General features: G+C 38.5%; 2 long non-coding RNA genes across 2 annotated transcripts in view; one reads left to right on the plus strand and one right to left on the minus strand.

Moving 5' to 3' along the window:
• Positions 1-3542: 3542 nt before the first annotated feature.
• On the minus strand, positions 3543-9019 carry LOC309477988. Its single transcript, XR_014198723.1, has 3 exons — positions 8889-9019; positions 6714-6852; positions 3543-4325 (listed from the first exon to the last, which is right to left on the minus strand). It is a non-coding gene; the product is annotated as an uncharacterized lncRNA (long non-coding RNA).
• A 109-nt stretch (positions 9020-9128) lies between these two features.
• The window catches only part of LOC309477993, a 62307-nt gene continuing 59131 nt past the window's right edge, over positions 9129-12304 (plus strand). Inside the window, exons 1-2 of the long non-coding RNA XR_014198730.1 lie at positions 9129-9249; positions 10756-11224. This is a non-coding gene — a long non-coding RNA (uncharacterized lncRNA). The remainder of the gene's footprint in view (positions 9250-10755; positions 11225-12304) is intronic.

The following is a 12304-nucleotide window of genomic DNA, read 5'->3' on the forward strand; positions in this document are numbered from 1 at the left end:
CACACACACACACACACACACACACACACACACACACACACAGTGGTGCCTCTATGAATAAATATGGATTAGACCCTTTTTTTCTTTACATTTGTTCAGGTATTTTATGCAAATGTTCATAAAGTAACTATTTTAAAATGTTGGAATTGTTGAGTGCGTGCAAGAGTCCTGCTTATGTTGAGTTTTTTGTGTTAACATGGCATTTTCTTTTGTAAATGACCCACTGATTGTTACTTATGTTATTATGAACTTTTATCTGCTGCAGTTTTGTTTTATGTTCCAGCACTGAGGAATGTTTTAGACACTAGTGAATTTACCTATTGTGCCCATTTGATAAAAGGTTCTGTTTGGTAATCTATTTTTGTTTTTTGTTTCCAAAAATATTTGAAAGTTACTAATGGCCGTACTGTCTGCAGTAGTTTTCTTTGTTTAAATTCTCACTGCAGTTCAGATAATAAAGTAAAAACGAAAAAAACTAAATATGACTATGTCTTTATTACATGGTTGCCTAAAATAAAATAGTGTTTTGTTTGAGTCTCAAAGAGGGATTTCCTTATTAAACAAATACAAATTAAAAGTAGGCCAATGTGTCCTTTCAACCCTGTTACAGTATTCAACCCCATCACAGTATTCTCAACCCTGTCACATTAATATTTTTGGAAAATAAAATAAGGAAGACAATTAAAAATTAAAGCATTTCTTGCTGATTACCACCCGACATGTTAAGGGCTAACACAGTAAAATTGTGGTTTTAGTGAAACATCTAAATGAAAAATGTTCTTACTAAAATAAAGAGACCACGGACAGACAATTTGGATATTTGTAACTTCCATCACATACAAATGTGAAAATTATCATAAATATTACATTTGAAGTCATTGAATTGGTACGAGGGACACATGAGCAGTATGTAGATGTTTGTTTTATAACAAGTTTTGTGTAAAATCCTGTTTAAACTAATTCAATTTTGTCCGTTACGGGGTTGAGAATAAAAGGTGTACAAATCTGAAAAAAAATGAAAATAATAAAAAGTCTTTAATGCCTGAGATGGGAAAATATGATTTTTTGAAGGTTTGATATGTGCCTAATAATGTGGGGTATTTAGAAATGTAATCATATGTAGTTCAAAAATGAAAAAAGTCCAAGTTGAAATATTACCGAATCCCAGGAATGACCGTGGTTGCACCCGTCTTCGTCCACGGAATGGCATTTTTCTTCAACCGGCCCCGCTGTGTTGTGTCTGTGTAGTCATCCTTGTCAAAGTGTTCGCTGCAAATGCGGTAATCTTTAGCGCGTAGTACTTGTATGGGAGTTTGCACATCAAGTTGAAGTACAACTAGCCACAACTGCAGAATCTCGAGGTCATGGAAAGGAAGACGATGAAAAATTAAGTTCTTGTATTTTCGCATTCTGTTGCCACAATTCGGAACGGCACAAACGCGAACCATTTCTTCTTCATTTATGAGCGACTACGATCTTCACTCTTCACACACTACGCTCCTCCCACCTGCACACTGCTATTTACCTTTTTCCTGCTACAACTGAGTTCCCACGGGACTTCAACGCGAGACTACTATAGCCGTCTAAAACACTATTTAGGTGAATTTAAACAATGGCTAAGTTGCTAAACGCATCTTGTTGTCATGTAAGGGCCCTGTTCATGTTGGACAGACATTTTAATTGCATTTTGTGTCTGTTAAGAGGCACAAAGACACTCTTTATGTTTATGCCCCCATAACTGCCGTTTTATCTGAGTGGGAGCTCTGGGCATTAGCTGTAGCAGCTCCGTGTTGCAAGCACCAATCCGGTTCGTTTTTTTATTTTATATAGACAGTAGGCTACTCACAAAGGTATAACGATCAAGATTAACTTAAACATTGACCGGAGTTCTCCTTTAAATATCTTTATTCTTGCTGTGACCAAACCCGTAATGAAATCAGCTGGACTATCAGTTATTGTAAAGTATTAACAGAGACAAGATTGATTTTAAAAAGAAAAAAGGCTAAACCAGTTCAGGCACTTTCTCCATTTGTGTCATGCCTCACTGAAGCTGTTTCAAAATATTTACTCAGTCATTTCCTGGTGGATTCTGCAGTTCTTTGCTCATGATCATAAAGTTTTAACTTTAACATAAACTCATGATGTTTTAGTTGCCGTCTTCTCAGAGGATTTAAATGAAACAAAATATATCTGAAATAGGAATTACAATAGGAATAAATATTTCCAGATCTGTATCTAGGTTAGTGTTTTATGCTGTCAAATGTTTTGCATTTTTGCACTCTTTAAATTACAAACTATATTGCTGAATTTGAGTTGAAAGCAGAAAATGAATATTAATTTGAGAATTACTTTGAGAACGACGCTTTTTATACTTTGATTTGACATTTTTTCAAAGATCATTGTGTGTTATTCATTGGAAGCAAGAAAATCCAACCCTTTTTGGGAGTTAACATAATTCGTCACGGTGTCACTGAGTGTAACGCGCGAAAGGCGAAGCTTGAATTTACAGGTATGTCTCTCTTTGGCTAATGTAGTTTCAAGATGGAGAGGCAACATGGCGACCGGCATTCGAACCCCTCACCCGTATGTACTTTCAATGGCAGATTATAAACTTACGAGAATACTTTATTACTTGAAAGAAGTAAATATACATTAATGAGCACATATATTTTTGAAAGAACTAAGTGTTTTTTGCTAAGAATCAACAAAAAAAAATACACAGTGTAGCTTTAAAGAAGTAGCACTGAGATCAAAATTTTCTCTTGTTTGAACTGGTAGTTCATGGCAGCAGTTGTACAAACTGTCTAGAGTTTTACCAGTCTTGTGACTTCATGCACTTTGCAAATTTAATTTTTTTCTATAACCATATCATTACTTCCGTTTAGAAGGTATTATTATCTTAACCTCCAAACGGGAGTCAAGTGTCTCGTTCAAGTGCACAATGATCTCTGTTTTTGAGCTGCATGAAGCACATGATCGGCAGGGATTAAATGACTGTATTAGTTCGATTCTGTTGAACACTTTGTGAAGGTCATGTAAGTGTCAAAGTGTATTTACTACATTGCACTGCATCTGTTTATACCTGAAAGTGTTCTCACTATTCTCAAATGTCGATTGTACATGTTTTTTTGCAGTGCCCAATAAATATAAAATGTATCCAACAGACGTGGCTAAGTAAACCTCACTTGTCACAAATAAACGGTCTATAGAATATAAAGCAATCATTGATAAGTACACGTGCTTAGGGCTAGTTGTCAAAGCAATTTACTTGTCTTTTATATGAAATAAGTAAATTAGTGAAGATAAGTACATAAAACATAATAACTTTAACCACATGGCTCTTTTCAGCGCAAAAGGACTTTAGTATGGTATGATATTTAACTTGAATAAAAATTTTAATATGCTTATTTGAAATTAAATATTCAGTTTTGAACTTCACACATCAAATTCATTGAGTTCAGATCTTAAAATTCACTTACTGAGATGATGTTTTGTGGCTTCTGAAAACTGGTGTAATTATTTATTCTAAATGACAATCAAAATACTTAAAATGCCCGTGTGACGGTTGACATCTAGTGCTTAAAAGTGTAACACTTTATTTTTATGGTCCCTTTTGAACATTCTAAAGACTATAAGTTACTTTGCAACTTCACGTCAAGTCAAGTCACCTTTATTTATATAGCGCTTTTTACAATACAGATTGCATCAAAGCAGCTTCACAGTGATAACATGAAAATAATACAACAAGGTTTGTTTCTAGAAGAAAATTGCATCATCGTCCACCTTAAGTAAGGCAGATCAATAATTTTGTTGAATATTAAATGTCCCCAACTAAGCAAGCCAAAAGCCAAGGCAGCAGTGGCAAGGAACCAAAACTCCATCAAGTGACAGAACGGAGAAAAAAAAACTTGGGAGAACCCAGGCTCAGTCGGGGGCCAGTTCTCCTCTGGCCAACGAGCGAACAGTGTATGATTATGATCCAGGCAGCATTACAGGTCAGAAGTCAGATTGGATCAGAACATTCAGAATATTTATCCAGTTCCATCTGTTTGGACGTCTGAGTCATCACGCCGGTATGGATACGAGTTTGTTGAGGATCAGTGCCGATGGCTGTCGTGTCGATGAGGCCTTCACAGGGCTGATGAGGCTGGCACTTCAGGGATGTCTCACTTCAGGGATCTGATCTGGATACGGCCAGGATCCGGCTAACTTCAGTAAACAGGGGAGAGACTGGTCGACACTTCAGGACTGCATTGTTATCTTGTCCAGGTGCAGGTCCTTCATCAGATCTGGATACGGCCTGGATCCGGTGGACTGTGGTAAACCTCGGATAAACAGAGACTAATATTAGCATAGACGCCATCCTTCTTATGATGTAACAAGTACATCAGGATTTATGAAGCTTTTTTATGAAGCTTCAGGATAAGAAGCTTTATTTTTCGTTAGTTTAGCCACTGTTTCAAATAAATACAGGGTTTTGTTTATTTTCTTCTAAAAGGGTTGAAAAATAAGCAGATCTAGCAGCTTTTAACCCTCAGAGGGTTAACCACTAAGCAATCTTTAGTGGCAGAAGTGATAGGTCTAACATATTTGTAACACAGAGTCGGCTTTGCAGCCTTGGCTAAATGAAGTTTACACGAGACTAGATAATGATCTGAGATGTCATTGCTCTGCTGCAGAATTTCAACGGCATCAACTGACACGTGTTGTTTAACTCCAATAGAGTTAAGGATGTCTTTAAATGCCAATCCCAATGCATCTTTTTCGTTATCTACATGTATATTAAAATCACCAACAATTAGGACTTTATCTGCAGCCAGTACTCTGATAGAAAGTCAGCAAATTCTTTGATGTCCACTTACAATCAAATCAAAACATTGTGCTTTTGTAAAATAAAGAAAATAAACAGGGTGTGCGTTCTGCCTCTCCGTCGCGGTGAACTTTTTTTTCTTGAGCACGTCTATAAACTGAAACAAAACTCAGGATGTCCAGTATCTCAAACGCATGCTAATTACTTTTAATTCGGCCACGCCCACTCGCGCAAAAGAGATTCACATGCAAATCTCCACATGGGACGCGAACGCCCTCGTTACCTCAAACACAAAACACCAACAAACTTCACAAGTCTCTGCTTTTCGTCGAGTTTGGAAGACGTGCTGTGAGCTTACATTGGATTTACATCAGAAGAAGAAGAACGCGATTTGAAGACAAGAAAGATGTAAGGTAAGAAATTCTTACTTATTAGTTTATGGTATTGTTGCATAAACTTCACATTGCAGTTGAACTGTTGCTAGATATATGGTGAATATTATACTATTTAGACCCGTGTTTACTGTTAAATACTGTTTGTGGATATCTGCTCAAACATAGATATGTATAACCATAATGTTTAATATTTTGGAGCGCGATGGCGTTTGAATGTATCATATTTTGGAGCGCGCTGTGGGTTTGAATGTATCATATTTTGGAGCGCGATTGCGTTTGAAAGGAAAAATGCACCAAACATTAGGCTTTATGTTTTTACTATTATCTCATTTCATATCATCATAACGAATGGAAACATTTGAAGTAACATAAGATAATCAATATATTTTTCTCTAGCATTGTTGCTGAAATCTTTTGGAAGATTTATAGGCTGCTTTGTAAAATAAAATTATTTTATGCAGTACTGCACATAGCTTATGCCTACAAGGCACAACAAATATGGTGTTCTTTATATTATATATTGTTGGAAACATTTGTGTGTGTGTGTGTGTGTGTGTGTGTGTGTATTCTGTGAATTTTAAAAAGCAATTTTAACCAGAAAAATCTAAAATGTATTCCCAAAATCGTGCAGGCCTAGTTTCTCTTGATACCAGTATGTTCACTTTTTTCTTTTCTTTCAGGGACCAGATGCAACTGAGTCCTGCTGACTTCAACATTCACATGAGTCTCTGTACATGAACATGGTAAAGTGAAAATCAAACACCTTGGAAATAGTATGTACAATGTTTTTAGGAATGGCACAAAGGTCTCTGTCTTTGGATCATTGTTTTCAATGTGCTCTTTTGTCATTTGTTGTGTATTTTTGGATTATGTTGTGTTGTAAATAAATCCAAACAATCTAAAAGCCATTCTTTTTTAAATCTCCTCATTCTTTGTGCAAGGTTGCTCTGAATGACAGGGCCTGATCGCTCCTAATAGGGCAGTTAGGGGAGTGTCTTTGTCTTTCTCAGGTGTTAAAAGCTTACATATTCATGAGATGATCACGCCTCTTCGAATATGGCTTTGTCACACAAAACACGTCTTAGAAATTTTAAATCAATATATTGTCTTATCTGAATGAGCAGTCAGGGGGATTTTCACATAGTTTTGGAGCAAATATTGTAGGCTACGTCATACAATTTTCAAAAGTCTTGTGAAGAAATAATCAGTATGGGTTTCATGGCCTTATTTCAGTGACAATTTTTTTTTGTATTTTCACAAACCACGCATAAATGTCATTATCGCAAAACTACAAACTTTTACATACATGCTGCTGATATATTATTGTAGCAGAGTTTGTGCTGAATACAGTGTAATTAGACTTTAGCCATGAAAATGTCACTAGTAACAGAAAAAAACACAAATGTCAGAGCATGTCAGAACACCTCCAGGCCCAGAAAACAGCTCAGACCTCAGAGGGTTAAGGCATCTCATGCAATCGAGCTCTCTTTCCATGAAAAGCGAAATACCTCTAGTTTTGTTTTCTTCCAGTTGCACTCCATTTTTCTGGCTGCTCTCTTATGGGCCTGAGTGTGCTCATTGTACCACGGCATTGGACTATTTTCTTTAATCTTCTTTAGGCGCAACGGAGCAACTGTGTCTAAAGTGCTGGAAAAGAGAGAGTTAAAAGTGATGAAACTGATCAGGAAGATTATTGATAAAGCAATCTTTAGTGGCAGAAGTGATAGGTCTAACATATTTGTAACACAGAGTCGGCTTTGGAGCCTTGGCTAAATGAAGTTTACACGAGACTAGATAATGATCTGAGATGTCATTGCTCTGCTGCAGAATTTCAACGGCATCAACTGACACGTGTTGTTTAACTCCAATAGAGTTAAGGATGTCTTTAAATGCCAATCCCAATGCATCTTTTTCGTTATCTACATGTATATTAAAATCACCAACAATTAGGACTTTATCTGCAGCCAGTACTCTGATAGAAAGTCAGCAAATTCTTTGATAAAGTCTGTATGGTGATATAGTAATATTAGTAATATTACTATAAATTACAGCAACACCTCCCCCTTTGCCTTTCAGACGAGGTTCATGTTTCTAACAGTAATCTTGCGGGGTGGACTCATTTAAAGTCATGTAATCGTTTGGTTTTAGCCAGGTTTCTGTCAGACACAGCACATTTAGTTTATAGTCTGTAATCATATCATTAACAATAAGTGTTTTTGAAGTAAGGGATCTAATATTCAGAAACCCAAGCTTTATCATTTGCTCATTTGCATTATATCTGTTTTTTTGTTTTTTGTTTTTTTGTATGTCCTAATTCGGGGAACAGACACAGTCTCTATATGATGATATCTCGGTGAAAGAGGCTCTATGTGATGGGATTTATCTGACCTTGGTGACGTGAGACAGCTAGCAGACGGTCGGTTTAGCCAGTCTGTCTGCTTCCTGACCTGAGCCCCAGATTGTCATGTTTGAGCTCTAAGACTATGTGCCATATTACTAGAGAGAAGAGCAGCACCATCCCAGGAGGGATGAATACCATCTCTTTTCAACAGGTCAGGTCTGCCCCAAAAACTTTTCCAATTGTCTATGAATTCTATATTATTTTGCGGACACCACTTAGACAACCAGCCATTGAGTGAGGACAATCTACTAAGTATCTCATCACTCCTGCGAACAGGAAGGGGGCCAGAGCAAATTACAGTGCCTGACATCGTACTTGCGAGTTCACGCACCTCTTTAACATTAATTTTGGTGATCTCCGACTGGCGGAGTCGAACATCATTTGTGCCGACGTGAATAATAATCTTAGAGAATTTACGCTTAGCATTAGCCAGCACTTTTAAATTTGCTTTGATGTTAGGCGCTCTGGCTCCCGGCAAACATGTGACTATGGTGGCTGGTGTCTCTATTTTCACGTTCCATGTAATAGAATCACCAATAACTAGGGCACATTCAACAGGATTCACAGTGGGTGTTTCACTGAGATGGGAGAATCTATTTGAAGTTGTAATCGGAACGGAAGAGCGGTGTTTTGTCCCGCGACTACAGCGTCTCACTGTCACCCAATTGCTCTGCTGCACTACTTCAGCCGGAACCGAACAATGTAAAGAGTTCACTAAGCTAGTAGCATCCAAAGCAGTATCTAAAACCCTTGCACTCTAACAATTAACCTCGATTAAAGCTTGGATGCGTGTCTCTAGTTCTGAAATCTTCCCCGTCAGCTTTACTATCTCCCTGCATTTATCACATGTAAATCCTGTGCTGACAGAGAAGGATATGCTAAACATGTTGCATGAGGTGCAAGTAACAATAAGAGGAGAAGATGACATAACTTACCGTGTTTGTTGACTGATCTTACTCACCTAAGTTGTTTGATGGACTCGTAAAAAGCGCGCGAGAAAAAAATTGTTTTTTGTGCCATGCTAACAGGCTAGCGAATTACTAGCGTGTTGTGCTAGCAATAACGATTTAGATTGAAGCTAGCGATGTCAGGTTAATGTGTGATGTTGAGTAAGTTATATTTAGCAGTATAAACAACAAGGAATGATAGTAAATAATGATTCAAAACAGAAAGATATACGAAGCTTTCAGACGCACACCAACGCAACAACTGCAGCAGGAGCAACGAGGCAGACAGGAACAATCGATCAGGAGCAATACTTTGGATATACTGGAATACCCACGCCATGTCTGCAGATTGTGATGTCCAGCCTGACCAACCTGATCTTCTCATCCTTGACCAGCCTGATCTTTACATCATGCCTAACCAGCCTGATCTTCTCATCATTCTTGACCAGCCTGATCTCCACATCATGCCTGAACCCTTGTCTCCGGTCAAGATGACCGCCGCCTCACCGCCTGAGCCCTCAGCAAAGATGGCCGCCGCCTCACCGCCTGAGTCCTCAGCCACGATGGCCACCTCCGCCACCTGAGCCCTCAGCCAGGCTCGCCTCTGCCACGTCAGAGCCTTTTCCTGTCCCTAGACCTGTTCCTGTCCCAAGAACTGAACCCTTGTCTCCGGTCAAGATGACTGCCACCTAAGCAGTGGTGGATTTAGCAAATCGGGGGCCCAAGGCGAAGGTAGGTAGGCTATGGGCCCCTCCCCATCCAATCTTTAAAAGAGAACGAAAAAAATATGTACCGACTGAATGGTGGATAGGCAGGTAAAGCTAATCTACGGGGAAGTAAAGGTTAGAGAGGAGAAAAAAACGTCCCCTTTAAACCCTGCATACACTTCTTTACTCCTAAACAGAAACATGTTACAATGTTTACATGGTACAATATCTGGTAAGCTATGTTTTTTTTGTTGTTGTTGTTGTTTCACCATTTCGCCATTTCGATTCAATTATTGTGATTTGATTCAATATTGACTCATTTGGAAAAATATTAGGTAACGTTTCACAAGATAGGCGTTACTTTTTCTCAAGAAAAAAAAAGCCCTATCAGCTGGTATAATTTAAGGTTAAAATAAGTAATATAGTACACATATTTAGCCAAATACTCTATATATTGCTCTTTTTTTTCCTAGCCAATTAAATGACTTTCCTGAGGTAAATGTTATGTGACGATTGTTCTCCAGCTGTTTTACCTCTTTCCGCGGTTGAAAAACACTTATTGATCGATATTATGAATGAGGAATATACATTTCGGTAAGTTATACTGTATCTTTCAACATTGTTAATTCGTGTTTATTTACTATTTAGCTAGAGATGATCAGTTCACGTGCCGCTATAGGAATCTGTCACGTCACATTAAAATGGCAAAACGGTATTGTTTTGAATTTCGTAATAGAATTGACAGAATCTGAGAGCTGATATTTTTTTTAAATATCATGATTCATAAGTAAACTGCTCAGTTTTGTCTGTCGATCTGCGTGTCCTCTTTGCTTCACGATTTTTCTGTGCGTTGGACGTTGTTGTTCCTGATCTGTATCCCCAACAGTAGCCGTAAAAAAGTTTGTCATCTTTGGCAGCGTTCCCAAATACTTAGCGTCTTTTCACTTTTTTCTTTTATTTGAGCCGCTTGGGTAACTTCGAAACTTTAATTTCGCGTTTAGACTCGTCTTGCTCTGTTCATGTATTTCCCAGTCCTCCTGTTACTGCGTGTTGTTTAACTTTCGCGCCGCGCACCTTTACGGACTTTTTGCTTTCCTCCCGCTTCCTCCTTTTTTCGGCACCGCTTGGGTAGCTAGCTTCGCTTCATTTTTACTCTGTCTACTACTCTGTACACTCTGTCTGTCAACTCTGTACACTCTGTCTGTCAATCACTTATTTTTCTCCGTCAGTTTTTTGGCACAGCCTTGTCACTTTCGCAGATGTGCAGTAAGTGAGATAATGGAATAGTCCAATGTAGTGAGGCGGGGGGCCCCCTCCTGTCTGCGACACGACAATAATGATTTGATGCCATTTTTCGCAAACGGAGTTTTAGAAATATATAATAAAAAATAAATAAAATAAAAATAATAATTAAGCATAAGTTAATAGGGCATTTTGGGGGCCCCTAGGTAGCTTGGGGCCCAAGGCAATTGCCGACCTTTGCCTAATGGTAAAGTCCACCCCTGCGCCTAAGTCCTCAGCCATGATGGCCGCCACAAAGTGGTTTTCCTTAAGACCATTTTTAAGACAATAGTTGAAAAAACCTAAAAATCTGAATGCATTGAGTCTTTAAATTTTCTCAATTCCTTTTTATACAGTGTGTGAAAAGACTGTGATCCAGTCAGATCTTGTCTGAGGTGAAGCAACATAGTGGTTCGAATTTCTGGATACTTTGGATATACTGGGATATACTGGAATACCTGTTTGACATAGAGAAGCTCAGGGTGAATCCCACATCACCTGTCTCAACATGTTCCGTTCTTGGAAACAAAAATATTCCTGTAATTTTTTTTACTTCATTATATTTTTGTTCATAAATGATTTAGTGTGGATAAATGTATAAAAGCCTTTCTTCCTGCCATCCAGCACTCTCATCACAATGTTTGTCCCAGGTTTACCGTCTCCCTTCTCAAGTTGTGCGAGTAGTTGATACCCTGGACCACCTGTCAAAAAATGATTGATTGACAGGTGTCACGCCCCTTCCGGTGACAGGTCCCGCCCCTTCCAGTGCCCCGCCCCTTCCGGTGACAGGAGTTCCGCCCCTTTTGGCATAGGATCAAAGGGATCAAAGGGATCAAAGAAGATCAAAGGGCTTTTGACAGCTAGTTTTGACTTTTGGTTGACAGTTAGTATGACTTTTGATCATGTTATTGACAGCTAGTTTCAGGTTTTTATGTCTTTTGAAGGCTTTTGAAGCCTTTTGAAGCCTTTTGACATTGACAGAAAGTGTTATAACAATATGTCATGGTATCTGACAGCTAGTTTGATGCCTTTTGAACATGACAGTTAGTGTGTGTGTGTTTTTGAAGACACTGTGATTAAATAATACGTCATGGCTATATGACAGCTAGTTTTAATTGTTTGAAGCCTATTGAAGCCTTTTGAACATGACAGTTAGGTGTTTTTTGAAGACACTGTTATAATAATATGACAGCTAGTGTGTGTTTTTGAAGTTGGTATCACACACACGATCCTCCCTACATATTCCTGAGCGTATCCGGGCTGTACTGTGAAACTGATAAGAAAAAACTGTGGAAGTTTATCTCACACAAATGTTGAGAAACCATTCAGTTCTTTTAAAGGGTAACTAAACCCTAAACCAACTTTTTTTAGTTAATGATCTGTAAGAATGGGGCTTTATTAGTGCTGTTCATTGATTCAAGTAACTTTTTTGACATTTGGGTATAAAGTGTTTTAATTTTACAATATATGGTGTAAAAACGTCTGAGTGCTGCCCTCTTAAGGTTGAACGGTGGCTACTGCAGTTGAATTTTCCTATTGGATGTTTGCGGTGGCAAGTGACGTAAGCGGTGGCAGGTGACGTAAGCAGGTTCCAGCTCACCACGCCCCTGGTACGAGCTCACCACGCCCCTGGTACGAGTTAGCGTAAATTTATCTGTATTGTACAGTGGTCAGGAGGGTACGTAGGTGTAGTGTTGCTGGTTGCAACAGCACTGCTGGACTGCATAGCTTTCCAGCAGACTTGTAAATTAGGCGCCAGTGTT

This window comes from Leuciscus leuciscus (genome assembly GCF_965113295.1).
Source record: "Leuciscus leuciscus genome assembly, chromosome: 16".
Lineage (NCBI taxonomy): Eukaryota > Metazoa > Chordata > Actinopteri > Cypriniformes > Leuciscidae > Leuciscus > Leuciscus leuciscus.